The 23,350-nt window shown below is 34.9% G+C and overlaps 1 protein-coding gene across 4 annotated transcripts in view; it reads left to right on the plus strand.

Moving 5' to 3' along the window:
* LOC128674510 (calmodulin-A-like) overlaps positions 1-23,350 on the plus strand; it is a 151,970-nt gene that overhangs the window by 46,279 nt on the left and 82,341 nt on the right. The window lies entirely within an intron of this gene.

Below are 23,350 nucleotides of genomic sequence, written 5' to 3' on the forward strand. Positions count from 1 at the left end.
GTTCATATATAAAGATATGTAATACTTTTGGATTATACTACATTTAACCATTACGTTAATTATAAGATAAACGTATTATTCACATAACATTTTAGCAGTTCACTTGATTATTGTGCTGTAACGTTATAACTGCGATCGTTAATTGGCAATCATTGGCCATTCGCACATTCGTTCGACAAGGACCTTTTCTCTATTGTTCGATTGTCTCTTTTGTTCGCATTCATGTTCGACATGTTAATTAACGTTTCTATTTCATAGCCTTTGTTTTTTGATTGAAAAAAAAATGATTCGAAAATTAAATTCAAATAACTTCATGAACGGAATTTATTTATTATTCCGTATTCGGTATACATTAATACAGTCTGTATTTATTATCTACAGAACTAATATAATATATTTTTTAAACTGTGCATTTCATATATTTGTTTCTTAATTTTTTTTACAGTAACTGGCCACTAATAAAAACAAATTAAGTAATTATCCACCCGCATGGCAATAACGGCGAATTTACAATGAATTTGTGAAGGTTGTTGTGCAGTTGACCCGCCCTAGAACAGGGCTGTATCATCCCGCGGATGTCGTACTAGGCGACTAAGGGACAATAGCATAGCTGATAAGCAACAATAACATTCAAAGAGGGTAGATGTCAGCGGTTGTAAAATCACAGCCGAATCTTAAGAATTGTAAGGTTCTTTTTTACGTTGACCCCGGGCCTCACAACCTCTAATGCAACCGGTAATAATCTCTCATATAAGATAAAGATCTGCTGTTAACCAGCCATTACAACTTGCTAAAAACTTATACAGAGTTTACTATTTTACCGACAATAAAAAGGTTAAACAAAGCGTAACATGTTTTCCTAATGGCTCAATTTTCCAACAATATAGACCAATGGGCTTATCATTTATTAACCTCTGTGTCGTGGTAGTTGTAACCATTCAGCATGTTTTACTCGGTTTTACTAGACGTCTAGAGTCGATATAAATCATCTCATTTTCGGTTCATTTGTAATGTCTTTTTTCATAAAATAATAAATTATTTTTTGATATTTTGGTAGATGGTAGCTTTAGAGCAATTTGGCTAAAAATGTAATTTAAAGCCAGTTTAAAGTCTTTCGTTAAAATCTCCAATTTAAGCGAAAAGTTAGCCTGGCTACAGATTACCGAGCAAATTATCTGACTTAATTCAGTTTGGAACTCGTCGAAAATTTCAATTTATCATCGGTAAGAGTGTAGTGGCTGGGGTTATCGTGAAGCTACAGTCTTTACGCGATTGGGACCACCAGATATTCGGACAGCGGTCCCAATCGCCATAGTACTATGTCTGAAAACTTTTGAACCGCCCGCGGTCCGAATCACAGAACAACTTTTTGACAATGTTCGACCGATTGTATTTATGGTGGATCGCTTTTAAGAAAATAGAATAATACATTTTATTTTCTTCACGTGGCCCCAAGCACAACACAAAAAATAATAAAAATACATCGTTAATATATAAAGAAATGTGACAGATTGAGAATGTTATCTATCTAGGTATATATTAAAAGAATAAAATTTGATAATTGTCACCAACATCGAATTTAAGAGCATAACATTTTCCTTCACTTTACATGTAACTTCAAATCTTCTAAAGATAAAATGTACTTAAAATATAAAACTATATGTATTGTAACATATTTTAATCCAACGAAATCGAGAGTAGGGTCAGGCAGTTGAAACCGAAAGTTTGTCTAAAATAGGCCTGGCCTAGTGCTAGCTTGAGTCAGACATAGATCTTACGCAAACCAGGGGGCAAATCCGCATCAAATTCCATTCAGTAGTTTTATGATGCGCGAACAAACAAACATATATACAGACAGACAGAAAATTCTAAAATAAATTGTTTTGGCTTCTGTTAGTCCCATAAAGCGGTGGTGGTGTAATGGTTAAGACGCCCGCCTGTGGGTCGAAAGGACACAGGTTCGAATCCTACTCGTGCCACATGAGTTTGTATACCAATGTGACTCATGTATAGTAAGTAGTTTTCATCGACCACCACTTGCTTCCGGTGAAGGAAAACGTCGTGAGGAAACCTGCACACAAATTCTTATTAACTTGTGTGTGAAATGGAGAAGGCAATGGCAAACCATTCCATTAATAATGCCAAGAAAGTTGTTGTGTGTATTCCATTCATTCCACTCCACGTAATAACCACGTATTCCATTCCATTTTGTGGTATTCCATTCCACGTAATAACCACGACCCTCAGCCATGAGGAATACGACTATGAAGAAAGTCCCATAAAGATCCCCCCATAATTATTTTTCTTTAATATCTCCTATGCACAGATATCCTAAAGTTTTATTATAAGTATAGATTGATATAGACGCATGCCTAAATGGTGGTTCTCAGAGCGTTTCGACCGCTGCGGCCGCGCTGTAATTACGATCCGTCAATTTTCTTAAGGAAGGAACATGGATTGAATAAGTACTTCGTGAGTAACTACTAATTCTATGGGAAGGAATCATTTCCAAAATCATTCAATTATAAAATTGATATTTGCGGCAGTACAGTTTTATTTTCAAGTCAGATGGTAAAAATAATTATTGTCTTTGTTAAAAATTGAAAAAAATGTGATGACAGCGCGGCCGTTGCGGTTGAAACTCTCTGAGAAACATTGATTTAGTAGGTACTCCGTACAACGAAGTACTTATTAAATTCATGACCTATTGTACTATAATTATAGTATTTTATACTATGACATATATATTTAACAACGACGTATTGACAATCTTTATTTGTCAAAATGCGGTTCCATCCTTCGCGCTCAAACTGCGGAATATAAGTAGCGTCAGCGAAACAATATAATGCAAAATATTTTAAGCCATATCCACGCGGAATCCGACGTGAGTTTTTTGACGTCTCTTACAGAATCGAAACACAGGTCACGTCGTTACGAACACACTCACACAGAGCAAATACTTATATAAGTACAAATGAAATATAAATTTATTAATTTGTTTTTGCTGTCTGTACTTTCAATCGGCATGGATTTGCGGCGGCTCCAGGGAGCAGTTTTCGAGAGATGCATTCTGAATCAAATTGTGCTGCTCGTAACTCATACACACATATTGCAATATTGGTTTGTGTGTGTGTGTGGTCTTATTACATTGTTTGTCACTATGACGAATGTTATTACAAAACCAAATCAAGTGAAATTTTAATCCTAAAACCTACAAATCATTTCGGAAGGACTAATGCTGAGATGAAACACCAAACTTTAGGGCGATTTTTTATATTTTGTAAATCATTAACGAGTGATGGGTTTCTTATATCAGACTGGTATTTTAAATTCCACTTATACTGTATCCATTACAGAGTAAAAATAGGCCAAAGCCAGCATGGCATGGGATATTACCTGTGTCTCCGGCGCCCGTATCCTCTGTTATTTCCTGTTGACCTGATGTTGCCTTGACACTGCTACAGTGGGATTAAACAGATTTCTATTACTTTTCATATTCAAAGATACCTCTTAAATTTGATGTGGGATCCGGTGAAAAATAATTCGTCAGCTTACTGTATACCATTTAATAAAGTGAGTTGGCGCGGATCCAGGCCTACCACTCCTGTATATGGGCCACCTTTTTGCGCCTTCAAGATATATTTCTGAGTTAACTTCTTCTACGGGTACTTTTATATTTCATTTATGTGTATGTTTATTGCACATCTTTACACATACAATAGGTTAAACTTATTTCTTTTTATTCTTCGTATTTGTCCGCGATTCACCTAGAAAAATTGATAAATGTAATTTGTTTTTATTCACTCGCGTAAAACTCTGTCGATTTCTATGTTTTCTTTGTATGCTATTCGAACTGATTATAATTCTTAGCGATAATCACAGTGCCTATTTCAACTTTGACATTGGCAAAATCAGCGTTAGGCTAAATGATGGAGCTAAAAATTAAAAAGCGAAGTGACACAGCAGTCGTGGTCAGCCTTGTTTGCAGAAGTGTGACAAGGTAGCCCTTCATTTGTCTCGAACAGATGTTTGGCGGGCGTTTTCATGCAAATATGTATTTGTTACTGCTTTTATATGGTGGAAACAATATTATTTATTTACTAGTTTTTAACCGCGGCTTCGCACGCGTAATTTTCCCACAGAAACTGTTACTTTTCCGGGATGAAAAGTAAGGCGAACGTAACTTTTGTTTGTAACCTCTTCACCCTCTTAATTTTTTTCAAACAAACTTACATTCGCATTTATAATATTAGGATGTAATAGCCATTTATGTCTCAGTATTGGGCAAAATACTGGTGAAACACGGACAAAATGTTTTTTTTTTTTACCTAAAAAGATATATATGTATTGGCTATATCGTGTATCATGCATTGTTGCATTAAAAATATGTAAAAAAATATGTCAGTGCAATAAACCGATTAGGTGTGCCCTCGATGCACCATTAAGTCATGTTTATCCTAACATTGTATTGTCATATGGAAACTGATTTGAATCGAAGTGATAAAGGAGTAATGTTATAATCATGGTTTTAATAATTTAATTTTCACGATTATATTTGAAATGTAAATTTTCATTTTATTCAATGAAAAAGTATACGAATTGGCATCATTCCAGCGCCTGTGAGTATCTCAAATATTTGCTAGAGTGTAAGGGGTAGTTACAAAATTGCCAATTAATTTGTTTGAAACTGGGGTTTTCCCCAATTATGTGGAATATCAGGTTGTAACGGTCACTAAGTGGACGATTAAAATGGGTGTCTTTATAGTACAGACATAGCCCACGCAGTTTTGTTATATGTATAGATCTTCGCGACTCGATTCTGTCTATCGTTAAGACGATCGTAATTTTCTTTTTTTAAGTGTACATACGGAAAATAATGGGGCGTCGTACACATATAATTTCATCCAGTTATTCATTTGTTATATTTGAAACACAAACATTGTGTGTTTATATGTAATTACACATGGATTTATACTGAACCTGATAAATGATTTTATGGATTCATCAAATACTTGTTATTTTTTAAAACTTATTACTTACAACCTGATGTAAAATCTAATAAAAATACAGTGAAAGGTTTCAATCAACTGAAAAGTCTTTTTTTATTGTTAGAAGTACAGGCACAGATAATAAATGTAATACAACTATTACCTTGTATACAGTATAGATGGCGCTAGTGATTATACTAAGTACTAAGGCTACATATTATTTTGTTATTGTACATTTAACAGCCTGACCTAACAAAATAATCTAAATTCCAAAAAACAAACAAAAAATACTAAACTTCAGACATGCCAATTAATTTTAAAAATTTATAATGTTTATCGGCTCCCAAACTTTTCGTAAATACATCTGCCGGCATATCGAAAGTTGAAACATACTTAATTTCTATTTTATTGGATGAAACACAATCTCTTACAAAATGGTGCCTTATATCTATGTGCTTGGTGCGCTTATTATGAAATAAAGGATTTGTTGCCAGCTTAATAGAGCTTTGATTGTCACTATTTATACAAAGTGGCACATTTTTATTTATAACAATAAGTTCACTTAATACATTCTTTAGATAAATTGCTTCTTTGCATGACTCAGAAAGAGCCATGTACTCCGCTTCTGTACTAGAGAGAGCCACAGTTTTTTGCTTTTTAGCCTCATAAGAAACCACAGATCCAGACATCAAAAAACAAAAACCTGTGTATGACCGTCTATCCAAGGTACAGGATGCCCAATCTGCATCTACAAAACCATGAATGTTACAATTAGTCTTTCGATATACCAAACCATAACATTTTGTTTTCTTAAGATACTTCAACAAGCGTTTCAGATGTTTCCAATGAATATCATTAAAGCAATTATTATATTGACTAAGAAAACTTACACTATAACAAATATCTGGCCTAGTAAGCACAGAGAGGTACATTAAACTTCCTAATAATTCCTGATACGGATAATTTTTATTAAGGTTGTTGTTTACATCTTTTTCCAATTTTAAATTAACCTCCATTGGTGTATCTGAATGTGAACAATCTACCATATTAAATCTTTTTAGAATAGTATCAATATATAGCTTTTGGTCTATGGTAATTTTATCTTTACAAACATTTACATGCATCCCTAGACACTGTTTGAGCTGACCCAAATCTTTTATTCTAAATTTTGTTACTAATACATTTTTCAACTCTTCATAGGCATTTTGACAATTATAAAAAACAAAAAAATCATCCACAAACAATGCAATGTAAATCTTTACATTATTATTACACTTTACAAAAAGACATGGCTCATAGTTGGATTTTTTAAATTTTAATTTTAATAAACAGTCTTCTACACGAGAATACCAGGCCCTAGCCGACTGCTTAAGGCCATAGATAGCCCTCTTTAACCTTAACACTTTATTAATACAATTTTCAAAATTAGAACACTCTGGTATTTCCATATATACTATTTCATGGAGAAACCCATTGAGGAATGCAGTGGGCACATCAAGATGGTTCATTTTTAATCCTAATTCAACACTTAAAGCTAAAAGTAATCTGAAAGTAGAATATTTCAAAACTGGTGAAAAAGTCTCATTAAAATCTACACCCTTCACCTGGGTAAAGCCCTTTGCTACAAGTCTGGCCCTAAAACGCACTACACCTTCACTATTATATTTTTTTTTCAGCACCCACTTATTTTTAACAATTGTGCCTTCTTCCGGTCTTTCAACTAATTCCCATGAATCACTATCACTAAATGATTTAAGTTCCTCTGTTATTGCACGCTGCCACTGATCTTTTTCAGATCCAGTCATTGCATCACTTAGAGTAATCAGATCACTTGAGATTTCAGTACACATGTTAGCAACTTGATAGAAATCAGGTTTACGTCTCACACGTTTATCAGGTAAATTCGTGTCACCGCCTTGGCTTGATGAGATGTTATTTTCTTCTGGTGACAAAGTGTCAAGAAAACTTTCATCTGTGTCACTAGACTCTTCAGGAATATATGTGCTATCATTTTGATCTTCATCTTCTGAACTGCTCACAGGAACAGTTGATTTATCAGGTTGTTTATCATCTTCAACAATGACAGACGTTATACTGTCATTAATATCTTCCATTATAACCACATCTCTGGCTACAGAAACTTCTCGTGAAACAGGGTTATATAAACGATAGCCCTTGATATATTCAGAATATCCAACTAGGAACATCTTCTTTGCTTTCTTGTCCCATTTTTTCCTTTTTTCTTTCGGAATATGGACCATCACTGGGCTGCCAAAGATCCGCAGATGACTCAAATTTGGCTTTCTGCCCGTCCATATTTCATACGGAGTAGTGTTCTTGTCCAAGCCTGATGTTGGTGATCTATTTTTAATATAAACAGCTGTGTTTACAGCTTCTGCCCAAAGGAATTTTTCAAATTGAGCCTCATACAGTAGGCATCGTGCCTTCTCAACTATAGACCTATTATTTCTTTCACAGAGACCATTTTGTTCCGGTGTATAACTGTTTGTCTTTTGATGGAGTATACCACATTGCTTTAAATAGTTTGTCATTTCCACTGAGCAAAACTCGCCCCCATTATCTGATCTTAATATTTTTATTTTCTTTGATTGCTGATTTTCAACAAATTCTCTATATTGTTTGAAATACATAAATGTTTCACTCTTAGATCGAAGAAAGTATACAGTGCACATTCTGCTGAAATCGTCTACAAATAATAAGTAGTATCTAGCCTTCCCAAGAGACATATTCTCCATTGGCCCACACAGATCTGTATGGATCAGCTCTAGAATCTGCTGACTCCTATTTGTGCTTTCAGGGAATGGCAATCTTGTTTGCTTTCCCTCACAACAAACTATGCAACTGGCCTTACTAGTATCACATCTTCCATCAAAACTCACACCTTCAGCTCCTCCATTTTTCAATTTATTCAAATCATTAGCATTTATATGAGCTAATCTTCTATGCCAAGTAGTACCTGAGACTTTTACTGCAGCTACTAAGAGATTTTCTGATTTCACAACATTCAGTCTGTATACACCATTTTCTAGTTTTGCCACACCAATACAATCATTCTGTGAGTTGTAAATTAAGCATCCACGCTGGTTAAACGTTATTCTGTTGCCACTAGCAATTATTCTACTCACTGATAGTAAATTCGTGGTAGCGTTTGGTACACACAAAACATTGTTTACATCAATTGTATACTCTTTATTTCCTACACGAGTGGTAAGCTGCAAGTCTCCAGAGCATAAAACTTGCACAATCGTTTTATTTGCAACAATTATCTCCTTAGTCTTCGGTTGAAAACAAGTATTTGACAATAAGTTCACGTTCGATACAATATGTGTGCTTGCGCCGGAATCTAAGTGCCAGTCAGACTGACTGAACTCATTTGTGAGAAAAACTGCACTAAATGCATTTGTTTTCATTTTATCTGCACCCGGACATTGGTTTTTAAAATGTCCAATCTGTTTGCATTTGTAGCAACGAATTATTTTCCGCGTCATGTTGTTTCCACTGACATTGACAGATGACGTTCCATTGTTCGCATTATGTTGATGAGCTTGATTTTTGGTATTACCAACATAACGACCTTGTCCTTGTCTGTGATCCTTGTGAAAATTTTTGGCGGCAAATGCACTTTCCGACTTAACCTCAATATCTGCACTCATGTCTAATAACTTTGTCTTGATGGCATCCGCAGTTATGTTAATGCCCGAATGTTCGATTGCCATAAGCATAGGTCCGAATTTTTCTGGTAAACCGGCCAACATAAGTGATCCAATCCATTGGTCATTTATTTCAAAGCCTGTTCCGTTCAATTTTTGAGCAGTTTCGATGATTTGACTAACGTAACTCGTCATTGACTCGCAGTTTTCAAGGCGTATACTTATAAGGTTCCTCAGCAAACTAATTTTTCGAGAATATCCCGAATCATCGAACATGTTCTTTAGGGTCTTCCACAAGTCGAAAGTTGTAGCTGCTTGTTTAATATGCACATAAAGAGACGCGTCAATTGTCAATATAAGTTTTGCTTTTGCCTTTAAATCATTCTTTTTTTCATCCCCTGTAGCAGTTGATAACAAAGGGGTTTTTATGCTATCCGCCATTCCCTCCAACACGAGTACGTTTTCTGCGGCGAAACACCAGTCGTCATAGTTTTCACGTCCCTTCAATTTCGGAACATTAACTAAATAGTTTGTAGACATTATAACTGAACACACTGAACTTATTTCTCACTAATACTATTTATTTTAAGGCTCTGGGCCCATAACCTAATAAAAATACAGTGAAAGGTTTCAATCAACTGAAAAGTCTTTTTTTATTGTTAGAAGTACAGGCACAGATAATAAATGTAATACAACTATTACCTTGTATACAGTATAGATGGCGCTAGTGATTATACTAAGTACTAAGGCTACATATTATTTTGTTATTGTACATTTAACAAAATCAGTTGTCCAAATTGACTAATTTTGTGTGTTTAATTCAAATCAATCATCATTGATAGAATAAATAAATATATTAGAACAAATTAGATTGAGCTAGCCCCAAAGTAAGTTCTAGACTTGTGTTATGGGATACTAACTCAACGATACTATATTTTATAACATATACATATATAGATAAACATCCAAGACCCGAGCCAATTAGAAAAAGATTATTTTCCATCATGACCAGACCGGAGATCGAACCCGGGTTCAGAGGCAAGCACTTTACCATTGCGCCACCGAGGTCGTCGAGGACTTGTAGGTATTACTTAACTATTCTAAAAGGGAGTTGTGTTATTAAAAGGTTATCAATTGGCTACCTTATGAATACCAGATGGAAAATCAATTCTCGCAAAATTTGCTACCAGAGGTAGACCTTGGTACGAACTAAGTAGCAGGTCGTCAATCATGCGCTTGCGTTGTTGTGTCCGGTTTGAGGGGTGAGAGAGGCAGTGTAATTACAGGGTACTGTGGCAAAAGACTAGGTCACAAGTAGGACCCGCAACCCAAGTGTGACACTTCTGATATTCGAAAATTCCAACATCAATATACCTACCAACCGAAAAGTCGGCAAAACTACACACAGAACGTGACAACTTCATTAAAATATTTGACACAGAAATCTCACAAAGAAACAGACCTTTCTCAACCATTCCTGATATAACCTGCATTTTGTTCTCCAACAATGTACTAGAGATGTCAATTTTATCACGACCCGGGCAATAATGTCGCGTAGCCTATTTGTCTTCATGTTTCGGGTGTATCCAGGGGTCAGCATCTGTTGGTATCTTGTTGGAAGCTGTCCAAATGCATCAAAATTCACGCTCGAATACAAAAATGTCCTTGCGCAGTTTTTACATAAATAAAGACGCGAGGCTAGAGAATTTTATGTTGATTGGCTTTGTTACTCGATGTACAGTCGGGTGCAGATATAAGTTGTAAGTTACTTAGGCGAGGGGTCAGGTTTTCTGGCCCCGACTGTACTATTTCTTTTCATTTGACTTATTAAAAAGGGTATATTTACTATAAATTTTTACAAGCTTTATTTAATATCAAATGTACTTATGTCTGGGTGGAATTTTGTATACTAGTAGTTTATAGCTTTGTTAATCTTAAATATTTACGAAATATGTTGTGAAAGTGCCTATGAAAGTTTGTTTTCTGAATAAACTTTTGATTTATAAAAACGGAACTCAAGATTATTTCCTAACGTCTATAAACTTTGTATAATACTGATCAACTTTATGATAAAATATTCAATCTATAACCTATTTATTTGCAGATCTATGCTCTGCAAATAAATAGGTTAGTTGAGGTGTACAATGTATAATTTAGAATCGCGTGATGTTTAAACATAATAAATATATTTTATTATTTTATTTCAAACTCGACGATGGCTATCACTGACAGATCTTGATAAGCCAATCCAACTCATACTGTTTTACATTTTATATTGTTATTTACTTTTTATATGTAAATAAATTTTAAGTTTTTCTTATATTTTGACTAGAGGTAGGGATACGTTTTGTGGTCATCCATTGATAGAGAAAACTCTCGAGAATTTTTATAAAGATATATTTTTCACAAAAGAGAAAGAGAAACGTGTATTAGAAATATACGAGAAGAAATTGAACAGAGCGTTTTTTTTTTTCATTGTGAGCCCGCTTTTTCTAAACTTCTCCTGCTGCTTTCTATGACGCTGGGACTTTGTATGAACTTGTTGTATGACTTTCACATCAAATTTTAGTAATATCTAAAAAGTTACAAACTACTGGCATTTCGGAACGGCGACTGCTGAGAAGAAATGCCGTAAGAACCTCATTTAAACATTTTTGCTCCGTACAATGCCGGAAGGACTTACCATTTTTGTTTCTTACATATGTTTCAACAATCTTTGTCTTCCTGGACATCTTATTTCGGATGCAAGGCTCACACCGAATCAATTAACTTCTCATTGTGGTTGGCCGAAGAAGCGATGACGTCACGGAGCGGCGGCCATGTTGCATCTTCGCCGCGCCTCTGTGATTTATGGGCGATTTGAGCCACGTGACTCAGTACGTGAGGGATATAGCTAGCAAATTTCTTTTGCTGCCATAACCGGGAATAAAAGTTTAGACTTCGCGCCGTAAATTGATCGTCTGTCCGATTTGAGATATGGATTCTTAGGACGATAGAACTGCTATTAAATGTATGGATTATAATTTTCTTTTCTATTTTTATTTAGAGTGTTTTATATAAGATGTTGATTTGAAACAGTGGTGGTCCAGTGGTTAAGAGCGATGAGTTTGTTGCTTCCGCTTGCTTCCGGTGAAGGAAAACATCGCGAGATGCACACTGGTTGACAGTTTAAATTCATTAGTGTGTATGCGCCACGTTTACGTCGATAGGTGGTTGTAAAATCATGTCAGTTGCCTTTAGGCGACTTAAATAAAATCTGTCGCCTGGGTTAGCAATAACACTGGAAAAGATAAATAAGATCTAAGAGATTATGATAACGTTTTAGTGTTTTTTTATGTTTTTAACCGACTTCAAAAAAGAGGAGGTTTTCCATTCATTTTTGCAACTATTGAAGCGAGTGTTGGTTTAGTGAATACATGTAGTATTGAAAGTCTATAAAATTATACTAATATTTGAAATACAAAAGTAATTTTCACTGTTTATTTCCTTTCAATATTTATTTTCTCATCGAATCGTCTTGAATTATTGCAAACATATACTTAATTAGGCGTACGGAAGAAGGATTTCCTATTGTTTTACAATAGTCTATTTCCGAGGAAAATTCACTCAGACGAAGCCCCGGGCATTAGCTGAAAAATGTCAGTCATAGAACTAGTATTAAATTTTCAAATATCAACGAAATACTTGCCTTTTTGTAGTCGCGATACGTATTACTAGGAATATTTTATTGTAATGAGTTGCCAGTCTTAAATTTCATGTCAATTCTTTGGGAAATGTGTTACGGCATATGCGTGATAACATACAATTAACGTTTTGTTTACCTAAAATAGGGGTAAGTTCTCGCATTTCAGTTGTAGCTAGTTTGAATCAAAAACCAACTAACATTAACACAATAGGTTGAAGACTTAATTATCGTGAAAGTTTTAGTTTAGTTTTATATTAATTGGTAATTACTATGATATGCAAAGATATGACAAAAAAAATCCGAATGAATTATTCGATTTAGATTTTTGATTTTGAAGCCATATTTTCCCCAAGGAAAGAGAAAAACTATCTCAGTATAATTCCTATGGCTATGCTTAAACAGTAACTTAATGGATATTGAAAAAAAAAATTGTCTCTGGCGCGAGCAACCTCGATTTATATTCTCCTCCGGGAAGGGAATTTATGTGTGTGCGATTAGCAAAACTCTTCACGGCAAAGTCGGGTAAATAATAGCTTTCGCCGATATCCGAGATTTCTCGCTCTCAAGGATATATTATTTTTGTAAATTGCATGTCTGTATTTCATTTGAATTATAATCAAATTGTGCTAAGTATATATATATATATTTTAATAATTGTTAAGGAATACACAAATCACAGGGATGGATGGCGAAGTAGTGTGGAGGCTTTTGCCCAGCGGTGGGGCATCTTATGCTAATGAAGATGTAGATATAATTTTCAATCACTGTACACAATCAGCGTAACACTGAGCCTTCATCTATTGCACGCACACTCCAGTGTTATATATAAAAAAATCTGTTTGTATAATATATAATATTTTTTTAGGGTATGTATGCAATAAATTCTACTCTATAATCAATCCATTTTTTATTTCTCAAGGGATAATGAAATGAGGATCAATGACAAATAGGCGCTAGTGAAAAATTTCATTTTTTTTTCTCATAAATCATTAAAATGAAATTCTTGTCATCCAAATCTTTTAAATCCATTCTACAATGCGCTGAAAGTTTTAATTTCTACGCTGGTCGCGTTGAAAAGGCTTTTTTCAGAGCTCCAGACCAGCATTGTGTGAGAATGAGCTTTGTGAACCTTTGTTCGAAATACAGATGTACTTATAGATAATTATCTGTTTTTAAGGTTAGGATTTATTTTCACGTATCGCCAATCGGTTTTCTTGCTTTGTTTTTAAAACTGGTTTTATAAAAAATATAGAACAATGTATTAATAAAAGTAAGAAAATACCAGAGGTATATCTCACTATACCAAATTTCATGATATTTTTCGTCATTATAAAAAAATTAAGTGATGATAACGTTGAAGCGTTTCCTGGCAGGGAAAAATCATCTCTTGTTATCTTCTCTTGTGTTAGGTAAGTTTAGTTGCCAAAAACGACAAAGGATCCTAGAAATAATAAGAAATAGTAAGAGTATCGTAAAATATTGCTTTGAAAAAGTAATAAAAAAATACTTAAGCTAATTGCGTCTTGGGGCTACGCTTCCGGAAGATTCAGGATTAATCCTTACCCTCTCTATTCTAGACTATTCTATCTATGTACAAATTTTATCCACGTAAAATCATAAAAACCACATAAAAACATCGTCAAGTAACTGATTGATAACGAAAATCGCCGCTCACATAAATCATAACGCATTAATACAACACTCTTTATTGCACCAAAAGCGAAATTAACAAAAAAGGGCCATACAAAAATAAAATAAAAGGCACAAAGGCATTTATAAGGTTAGTGGGATGTAGTTAAAAATATAACAGTCAACATTTTTCCTAATTAGTTTTTCCTAATTCCAAAAGAGCAACAACTCCAAACTTACAAATTCTGTATCTGCTTAAGTTATGTTTGTTTAAAATGCTTACACACCCTCCCCTCCTATTTAATCTGACTTAGGTCTAACTGAGTTACATTGTTTCAACATTTGACGTTCTTGGTACTTATAATTTATACTGTCAAACACAACGCTGAGGCATTGAAAGTTTTCGAATTCTAAGAATACTTGAATTTAGCGTTTTGGGCTGTGATTACAATGTGTCTGTTGTAATTTGGCTAAGCTTAATTTCCTAATATATTTTACTAGCAGCTCGCCCCGACCTTGCTCGGATAAAACTATAATAAAAACAGTCTATGTAACTCCTGTATCTGTGCCAAATTTCATCGAAATCGGCTTAGTAGTTTTTGAGTTTATCCATTACAAACAAAGAGACAAATACAAATCTTTTCCCTTCATAATATTTGTATGGATATGTATGGATACTTTGCTACAGACTACGCTAAGTTCATTTTAACGTATTTGGTTATAACCTGTTATGTTAGATTTAAAATGTATGATAATAAATAAATAAATAATAAATAGAAATGTATCATATTTTGAACTGAGTGGCGTCGTTGGCGTAAGCACACAGAGTGCAAGAAATATCGGGATCCTAATTCTCTCAATCAATTTCACAATAATTTTCGAAAATGGTCATTCCAATGGATCTATCGATTGTACTCTTTCGATTGTGAATTCACTTAAATTGGAGAAAATGCAACAAAAAAACTTTATTTGTTTAAGGATTGGTCCTGTAGTATAATATGACCTCCTGGCTGCAAATCAGCAGGCTAATAATCACCTCCCGAACGCAGTAAAAACCTAATACCACGCCGCACAGCCTGGTTGACATTGAGAATCCAAGAATTACTTGTTACTAAGAATTTTTGCCACCGAGATTTACCGTTGTCACATCCCGTGACGTCATAAGCTTATTTACCGCAAGATTTGCGTTTCGACGCAAATCTTTTTCCTCATTTTTTCTTTGCGAAAACATGAACCTATCTGTGATTCAGAATGCATTATATTTCCATTACTGTACGCACAGATAGAATGAAGTAACGTGAAAAAGATTTTATGGGAAATGGGTCGTTTGTGGGCAACAAAACGTTTGCATTCCATTGGGTATTCTTGTGTGAAAACTTTTTGGTGAAAATCGTGTTATGAAAACGTGACTATTTGGGTAAGAAATTTTCTCTATTCTTGCATTGCCGCATTGCACTTCGTTGTTTTGACGTCTCATGACGGACATCATATAAATTGTACGGAGATTCGACTTATGTCATACGACAATGTTAAAACCTATGGAAAAGAACGGAACACAACGGAGCGACATGACGCAACGAAGCCTAGGCCCTGGCTTTTACATAGGTTTGACATTGACGTGCATACGTACCATTGCATTGGTACAAAATGACATTAATTCGTAGACCGAGCGCAGCGTCACGGTGTTCTGTAAGAGCCATGTCTCATTTGCTCAGGCGCAGTCCGTCATTTTGACGTCCGTCGATAGACAAGGCAGAATAACGCATAAATTGTATGCAGTTTCGACGTAAGCACGTTTACGCACGCCATGCCAGTGTCAATTCCTATAGAAAAAAACGGAGCAAACCACAACAGAGCCAAAACGTTTACTTCAAAATTTTCTTCTCTGCTTCGAACGGTCTTCGGCGTCCTTACGGCACGCTATCCTCATTGATAAATATAAATAAATAAATATGTATATTAGGACAAATCACACAGATTGAGCTAGCCCCAAAGTAAGTTCGATACTTGGGTCATGGGATACTAACTCAAAAATACTATATTTTATAACAAATACATATATAGATAAACATCCAATACTCTGGTCAATCAGAAAAATATCATATTCCATCATGACCCGACTGGGGATCGAACCCGGGACCTCTCGGTTTAGAGGCAAGCACTTTTACCATTGCGCCACAGAGGTCGTCAACATCAAGCCAGTATGAAACTGGATTTCAAATCTTTGCCGATTACATGTAACACATACAGCACCCCGCTTTTCCGTCGGAAGGTTGCCGCCACTTTAATCACGCGGCAGCTGAGTCAGCGTAACGATGATAAACGACCTGTTATTAACAGACGATGAACCGTGTCCAGTGATTGATATTGTACAATCGAGATAACAGTTATTAGTATCGATATGGAGAGGTTATTTGTCAAGAGAAATGTCGTTCATTAGAATAAAATCACTCAATATCTTTCCTTGGACGTGATCGTGACATCCAAGGTTTAAAAAGGCAACTATTTCAATCAGCTATTTATTAGCTGAGTGAAATAGTTATTTAGCTATTTCATTGCTGAGGGTCGTGGTCATTATGTGGAATGTGGTATAAGGTATATATATATATGTTATGTTAGTTACTTTTATGAAATCAGCGTTATTGGCACCATACCTACCTACTATTTTTAATTAAAGATATATTTATTTTAATTCTTGTTTATATCCGAGAACGGTGACTAGATACTTCCTGATTCACTGTTTCATTGGTCACAAGCTACAACGACGAAGTTTATCCGAAAAATTGATTTTGACAATCTTATATTCATACTAATATTTTTATTTTTTTGTAGTTAAATTATTAAATAAATAAATAAAAAATAAATATATTAGGACAAATCACACAGATTGAGCTAGCCTCAAAGTAAGTTCGAGACTTGTGTTATGAGATATTAACTCAACGATACTATATGTTTTAAATAACACATATATAGATAAACATCCAAGACCCGGGCCAATCCAAAAAAGATCATTTTCCATCATGACCCGATCGGGGATCGAACCCGGGACCTCTCGGTTCAGTGGCAAGAACTTTACCACTGCGCCACCGAGGTCGTCAAATTAATTAATTTAGTTTATGTAATTTAACTTAATACAATTTGAAATATCCGCGACATGCTTCGTCAGATACTAATATTATTCAGAGAGAAGATTGATGTTTGTTTGTAATGTCCAAATTAAACTCAAAACTACTGGGCCGATTTCGATGAAATTTGTCACAGATATAGAAAAAACTTTCAGGAGTAATTTAAGCTACTTAAGCTACCGCTAGTCAATTATGAAGTAACCAATCACGCGATTTTTCATGTTTATTTTGTCTTACCTGCAGCTTTCGTAGTTCGTTACAACCTTAGGAAAATATCCAACAGAACAGCTAAATTGTTCCTTTTACCTTCAGAAATAACAGGAAATTTGGGTCACCTTGGACTTACAAAAACGAGGTTCCGTGCAGCGGGCGCACAGATTAGATATCAACGGGAGACTAAGCTCGGAGGCTTAAGTACATTATTTATTGCTCAATCTGAATTGCTAATTTGAGAGAATTATGTATTACAATAAGACTTTGTGACGCTTGGTGTTGCAAATAATTACAATAATCATAAATTTATGATTAGTAAAACTTAAGCTTAGCTAATTTGATGAATGAAAGAAAACGCAATTCATTTTTAGTCGTTCCTTTTCTTCATTCTTAGTAACGATAGATAAACTTAAGGATTTTATGGTTTAGTACCTAAGTAGTAATAGAGTTTACTTAGCTACTTTTATACTTATAGTTACTTATCAACATATTTTGAAATTAATTTTGAAATATTGCAGTTTTATTATGGTATTATAACAACAGATTATAGAGCCAAATAGCTAAATGATTACTTCTCGTGATGCACTCAATAAGCAAGCTGGTGGTTTCGATTGTAATTCGTGCGAGATTACCGTGGAATTCGTACGAGGTGACTAAGGGATACAAGCCTTAATAGCAATAAGAAAAAGGGTGATCGTAAAATCACAGTCGAACCTTTTAATTTACAATTAAATTTAAATAGCATCACAGCTGTGATTGCAACAGGAAACACGTAGAAATGAAAGAGAAGATGTCTTTGTAATATTTCTACTTTGCAACTCGCTACAAAAAGAGCCCAGCTCGAAAAAATCCTACGAAATTAGAAATGGCCGCGCTGTAATGGAACATGATCGTCCCTTTAAACTGTTCGTAAACGTTTTGTTTACACGCATTCTATATACGTTAATAAATATTTGTGTTATAATAGTAGTGATTTGCGGGATATTTATTTTTATGATAAAATAGATGTGTTCTTTTCGAGTGTGTTGTTGCTAAATCTGGTGTGAGATTATATTCAAGTCGCCTAAAGGCATATGATATCAGGTAATCGTAAGATAGATGTTACAGGCTAAAACATGTTTGATGTAATTAAGTAACACGATGTTATCCACAAGTTTTACCCACCACTTTGGCATGAACAAAAAAAGAAAAAACAATTTTTATATTTTCAGATCTTCCCGCCATTTCTATTCAGTTTCTCTCCTACATAATTACCGTTTCGTAAAGAGCGAGCCGTGTTATTTGCAACGCACAATTATCGACTTAGACAGGTCACTGACTACGCACGTAATTACAAGGAAAGCCGAGTTATAAAGGAGTTTTCCTTTAATGTAATTTAGTCGAATTTTTGAAGGAAAATTAACAATAGTGGCATAGAAACAAGAATAAATATATAAATTCAAACAGTATACGTTGAATATATAATATATAATAACTAAATAAATAGATAATATAGAAGTAACAAAAAATATCGAATCAAATACCAGTTTAGTTGTGACTTAAAATCTGACACGAATAATGTTACGATAAAATAAATAAAGCTAAGTTTGTAAAACAAAAAGACAATGTTAACACGTAAAGCGTTAATAAATAAGTAAAAATGTTATGTGACATTCAAATAAAAAAGGGATAAACGTGAAAATACAAAGCAAAGAAAAAAAGCGCCCAGGATTTTGTGACATTCTGCGTACAAAAGCTTTTAGATTTTTTCACGTCAGTTTTAAAAAATGCCGCGAATGAAAAATGCAGTTAAATCCGGTTATCAGCGGTTAGCACTCGTCCCCCGGGCTGTTTCATTGAAGCGATTCGTTTTACGCGTCGCTCATTTTGAATCGAAGCTCTGAATATTTTATTATTTTTATTACTCTACTAGCGGCCCGTCGCGGCTTCGCTCGGGTATAAAACATTATAAATTATAGCCGCATGAAAATCCATGCAGTAGTTTTTGAGCTTATCGCGATCAGACTGACGTGGTAGACAGAGGTAGACATGGATTTTCATGCGGTTTTCACCAATTGATAGAGTGAAATGTCCTTAGAAAGATTTAGGGGTATAATTTATTATGTTTTTACCCGAGCGAATACGGGACGGGCCGCTTGTCTATACTGTTATTATAAAGAGGTATTCACGTAAACATTTGTGAGTTTGTATGTTTGAGGCGGGTAATCTCCGCAACTAATGATCCGATTTGAAAAATTCTGTCACCATTAGAAAGGTACATTATCCAATTGCTTTATGCTATATTTTTTCTCAAAATTCCCACGGGAGCGAAGCCCCGGGCAACATCTAGTAATAAATAAATTTAAGGTTAAAATAACAACAGAATTTTCATATGTTGACCTATCTACTACCTCTACGTAATCTGTGCCGGCCATAATATTCGTGTGGCGCCCGTAATGTGTTTGTGTTTCAATCAGCAGGTTTGGACCTTCACGCGAGTTTGCGCAAATGAGGTAGGCTTTTAATCAGGGCATGAATTATACCGTTTTATGTAACTCTCGGAATTCAAACACGCGATTTTTTTGAGAAAATGTGTTCGTGTTAGCTATTTTGACATAAGTTTAAGCATGTACATTTTATTTATGTTGGTACGCATTTTCAGCCATGACCCGGTCCTTTGAGCCATTCATGGGGCCGAAGCCAACATTGAAGAGGCCTTTTTACACCTTTTTATTCTAAAATGAGATGGCTGCATCTGTAGAGATCTATCCCCTGGCGTACCATCGGGGAACACCAACGGACAGTCCCCCGCAGCTGCTAGACTATTGCCGAGAAGGGATCTACGTGATTTGGGCCATGTATATGTGATATTAGTGGGCTAGATTACTGCTTTTTATGTTATGTTTGTGATTGAAAAAGTGGTAATAAATATAGCCAGACTTCACTCGGGTAAATATTCTGCACATATTAACCTTCTTCAAGAATCGCATCTATTTGAAGATTAAAGCAATTTTGTCTTATGCTATGTACCTAATGATATTTTTTTTATTTTGCCCATCACAGCAATCTGTAATGATAATGCACAGTGATAATGATATAAAATATACGTACATACTATATATATATATATATATATATATATATACATATTCACACGGCTCCGGACGGAATCAATGGAAATCACAATAAAATACTATATATATTTATATATACTTCCCCATCAGAAAGTCATCGCGTTTATTTCCCGTGAGGGTAGGCAGAGACTAGCGATTACCGCACTTGCCAAGGTCATGACAAAATTCACTCACACAATTAAAAAATATATACTTAGATATTAAGGGTGAGTTTCAGCGGTCAACTTTGACGTTGACTTTAACGTGTGCGCCTTTGTTGTTTAGATAAAATAGCGTATTATGCGTTTTTCTACGTAGGTTAATGTTAATGTCAACATTGACTGGCGCAAACCACCAGTAAAATCTTGTTAAGAAACATAGAAACGAAATTATTTTAACTAAAATATCTAGTACTTTTTTATAAATAAGAATGATGATCTTTACCTCCACTAAGTCCAATGAATTCGTAACATTTCCAATCCGTCAATACAAGGGAAAGCCATTCCAGTGTGATATAAAACCAAAATTCATTCATCACAGAATCACCCGTCATGTGAATTTCAACGGGTTTTCTGAATAAGGGTCAGCGGGGTCCTCATCCGAGTCCAGGGCCCTAATTAGTAGACGTGTCCCGTACTTGGTGTGAAGTGAGGTCGGAGCGATGTACGTTGCCGCGAAAATATTATAGCGTTACCACCAAAAAATATTAAAGCGATACATTTCAGCGTTGCACGTTGTGGTGTAAAAAAATTTAATTCCGTATCATTATATGCCAGTTAATAATACGTTAAAAAGATTTGATTAATATATAAAGGGACCCGTAACTATCCGTCACATTTAGCACATAAAAATATGTACTTAGTTATGTATGGTGACGGGTTTGATTCATGCAGATATGTACCTATTTCCAGTTATATCTGACGGTTATTTAACAAATTTTACTTTCTGTGTTTAATTTAAGTATTAGAGTGGGTTGCGTAGTCTACATTGGCGTTAACTTTAACGTGCGTAGAAAAACGCAAAGTACGCCATTTTGTCTAAATTTGTCTGAATTTACTTGTGTACGCTTATACATTTTGGGTGTCGCAAGGCGTCGTGTGGCGTTCAGTCGTTGACCTAGGATGCCCCGGGTCAGGTCCCAAACCTTTCACAAGTTATTTTATTGTGATTTCCATTGATTCCGTCCGGAGCCCTGTGAATATGATTGGGAGGGATTTTAATAATATCCCCGGGATCTTTGTGTGAAGGGAGTTGTGGTGTTTTTTATATTGTATTAGCATCCCGTCCCGGGTTCGATCGAAAAATTATAATCAAAAAAGTAGTCCATGTGACTCCTGAACGTTTGGTCTATCTGTGCCAAATTCTATCGAAATCGGTCCAGTAGTTTTTGAGTATGGAAGTATGGAAAACATAGTAGGACGATTAGCATTTGTCTATTCGGGTGGAATATTACAACTAAATTTTGAAGCAGATTCAACAGATTGAGCTGAAATTTTGTACAGAAGTTTAGTTTGGATAACAATGCATTAATGTGATAAGCATGATCTGATAGTGCACCCCGGAACGGCTCCCGGCTAGGGAACTCCTCAACGGTTTATTGCATGGACGTGGTTTTTTGTTACACATTGAATGCAATCTCTCTGACAACGAAATGTCATTTTTATAAAAAAAAAAACTCAATTTCCGACATGCTAAGTATTATGGATAAAGTTACAGTCAAGTCTTTGCTTACAAATTATACTTTAATCACTTAAGGAAGTGTCAGGAAGCGTAACAACTCCATTATAGGACAGTCTACTCAAATGGTTTACTTCTCTTGTCTCCAGTGCTATAAAAATTAATATTTAACTGATTTAAATTCTAGCGTTTATCAGAGGAAAGGTCGTTTGTATGGGTGTCTCACTCGCACCCGTCACTAGGCGACTTGAATAAATTCTGATAATAGTGTTAACAATATAACAATTAAAAAGAAAGAAGAAAGGTCGCTCACTGGGACTTTGGGCTTCCAGGTTTCATAGCCATGAATGAAACCGGGAACGGGAACACGTGACTTAGTTGTATACAAACACAAAACATCCATATAGTAATAAAATCAAAATCTTTGTAAGAAATTAAACATAAAATAATGCCATGTTTGTGAAACACACATTTAGTATTTTGAATATACTAACTAATATTATAAATGCGAAAGTAAGTTCGTTTGTTTGTTTGTAACCTCTTCACGCTCTATCTAATCAACCAATATTCTTGAAATTTTGCACACATACAGTATGAGGTACGGAGAAGGACAAAGGGTACCTTCCATCTCGGAAATCACGCGGGCGAAGCCGCGGGCAAAAGCTAGTAGTTTGTAATTTATTTTAGAGTATCGCGACAACCTTGTTTTTTAGGGTTCCCTGCCACAAAATAAAAAAAAATGGAAACCTTAAAGGATCCTTTTGTCATAATAGTAGTTTAAAGTTAAAAAACATATCCCAGGCGACAATCTCAGCGACACCATTGAGAACAAGCCAGTAAGTCGAAGTTATAATGTATGCAAAGATGTTTTAAATGGATCAATTTAAAATTTCATCTGCATTAAGTAGGTACTTTCGAAATGGAAAACGTGATTTTAAGTTTTATCGGATTGTTTCATCATTTATTTTAATGGCAACATTTCAGAGAGTGTCATTGAGAATTCAACAATACGAATTTTTATTTTTTTTTATAGCTTCCACAATATATCAATATTTGCTTTATAATTGTAAGTTTATCTAAAAACATTGGGTACCTATATCCATTTATAAATAACTAGATGTTGCTCGCGGCTCTGCCCGCCGCCAAAAAATGTAGTGACATAGAATATAGAGTGCTCTGGCAGCTAGATCAAATGCAAATAGAGTCTTTAGAGTAGGGAGTAGAGTAGGGACTGAACTAGTAGAGTCTAGCTACAAGCTCTCCACTATAT

Source organism: Plodia interpunctella, chromosome 13 (genome assembly GCF_027563975.2).
Source record: "Plodia interpunctella isolate USDA-ARS_2022_Savannah chromosome 13, ilPloInte3.2, whole genome shotgun sequence".
Classification (NCBI taxonomy): Eukaryota; Metazoa; Arthropoda; class Insecta; order Lepidoptera; family Pyralidae; genus Plodia; species Plodia interpunctella.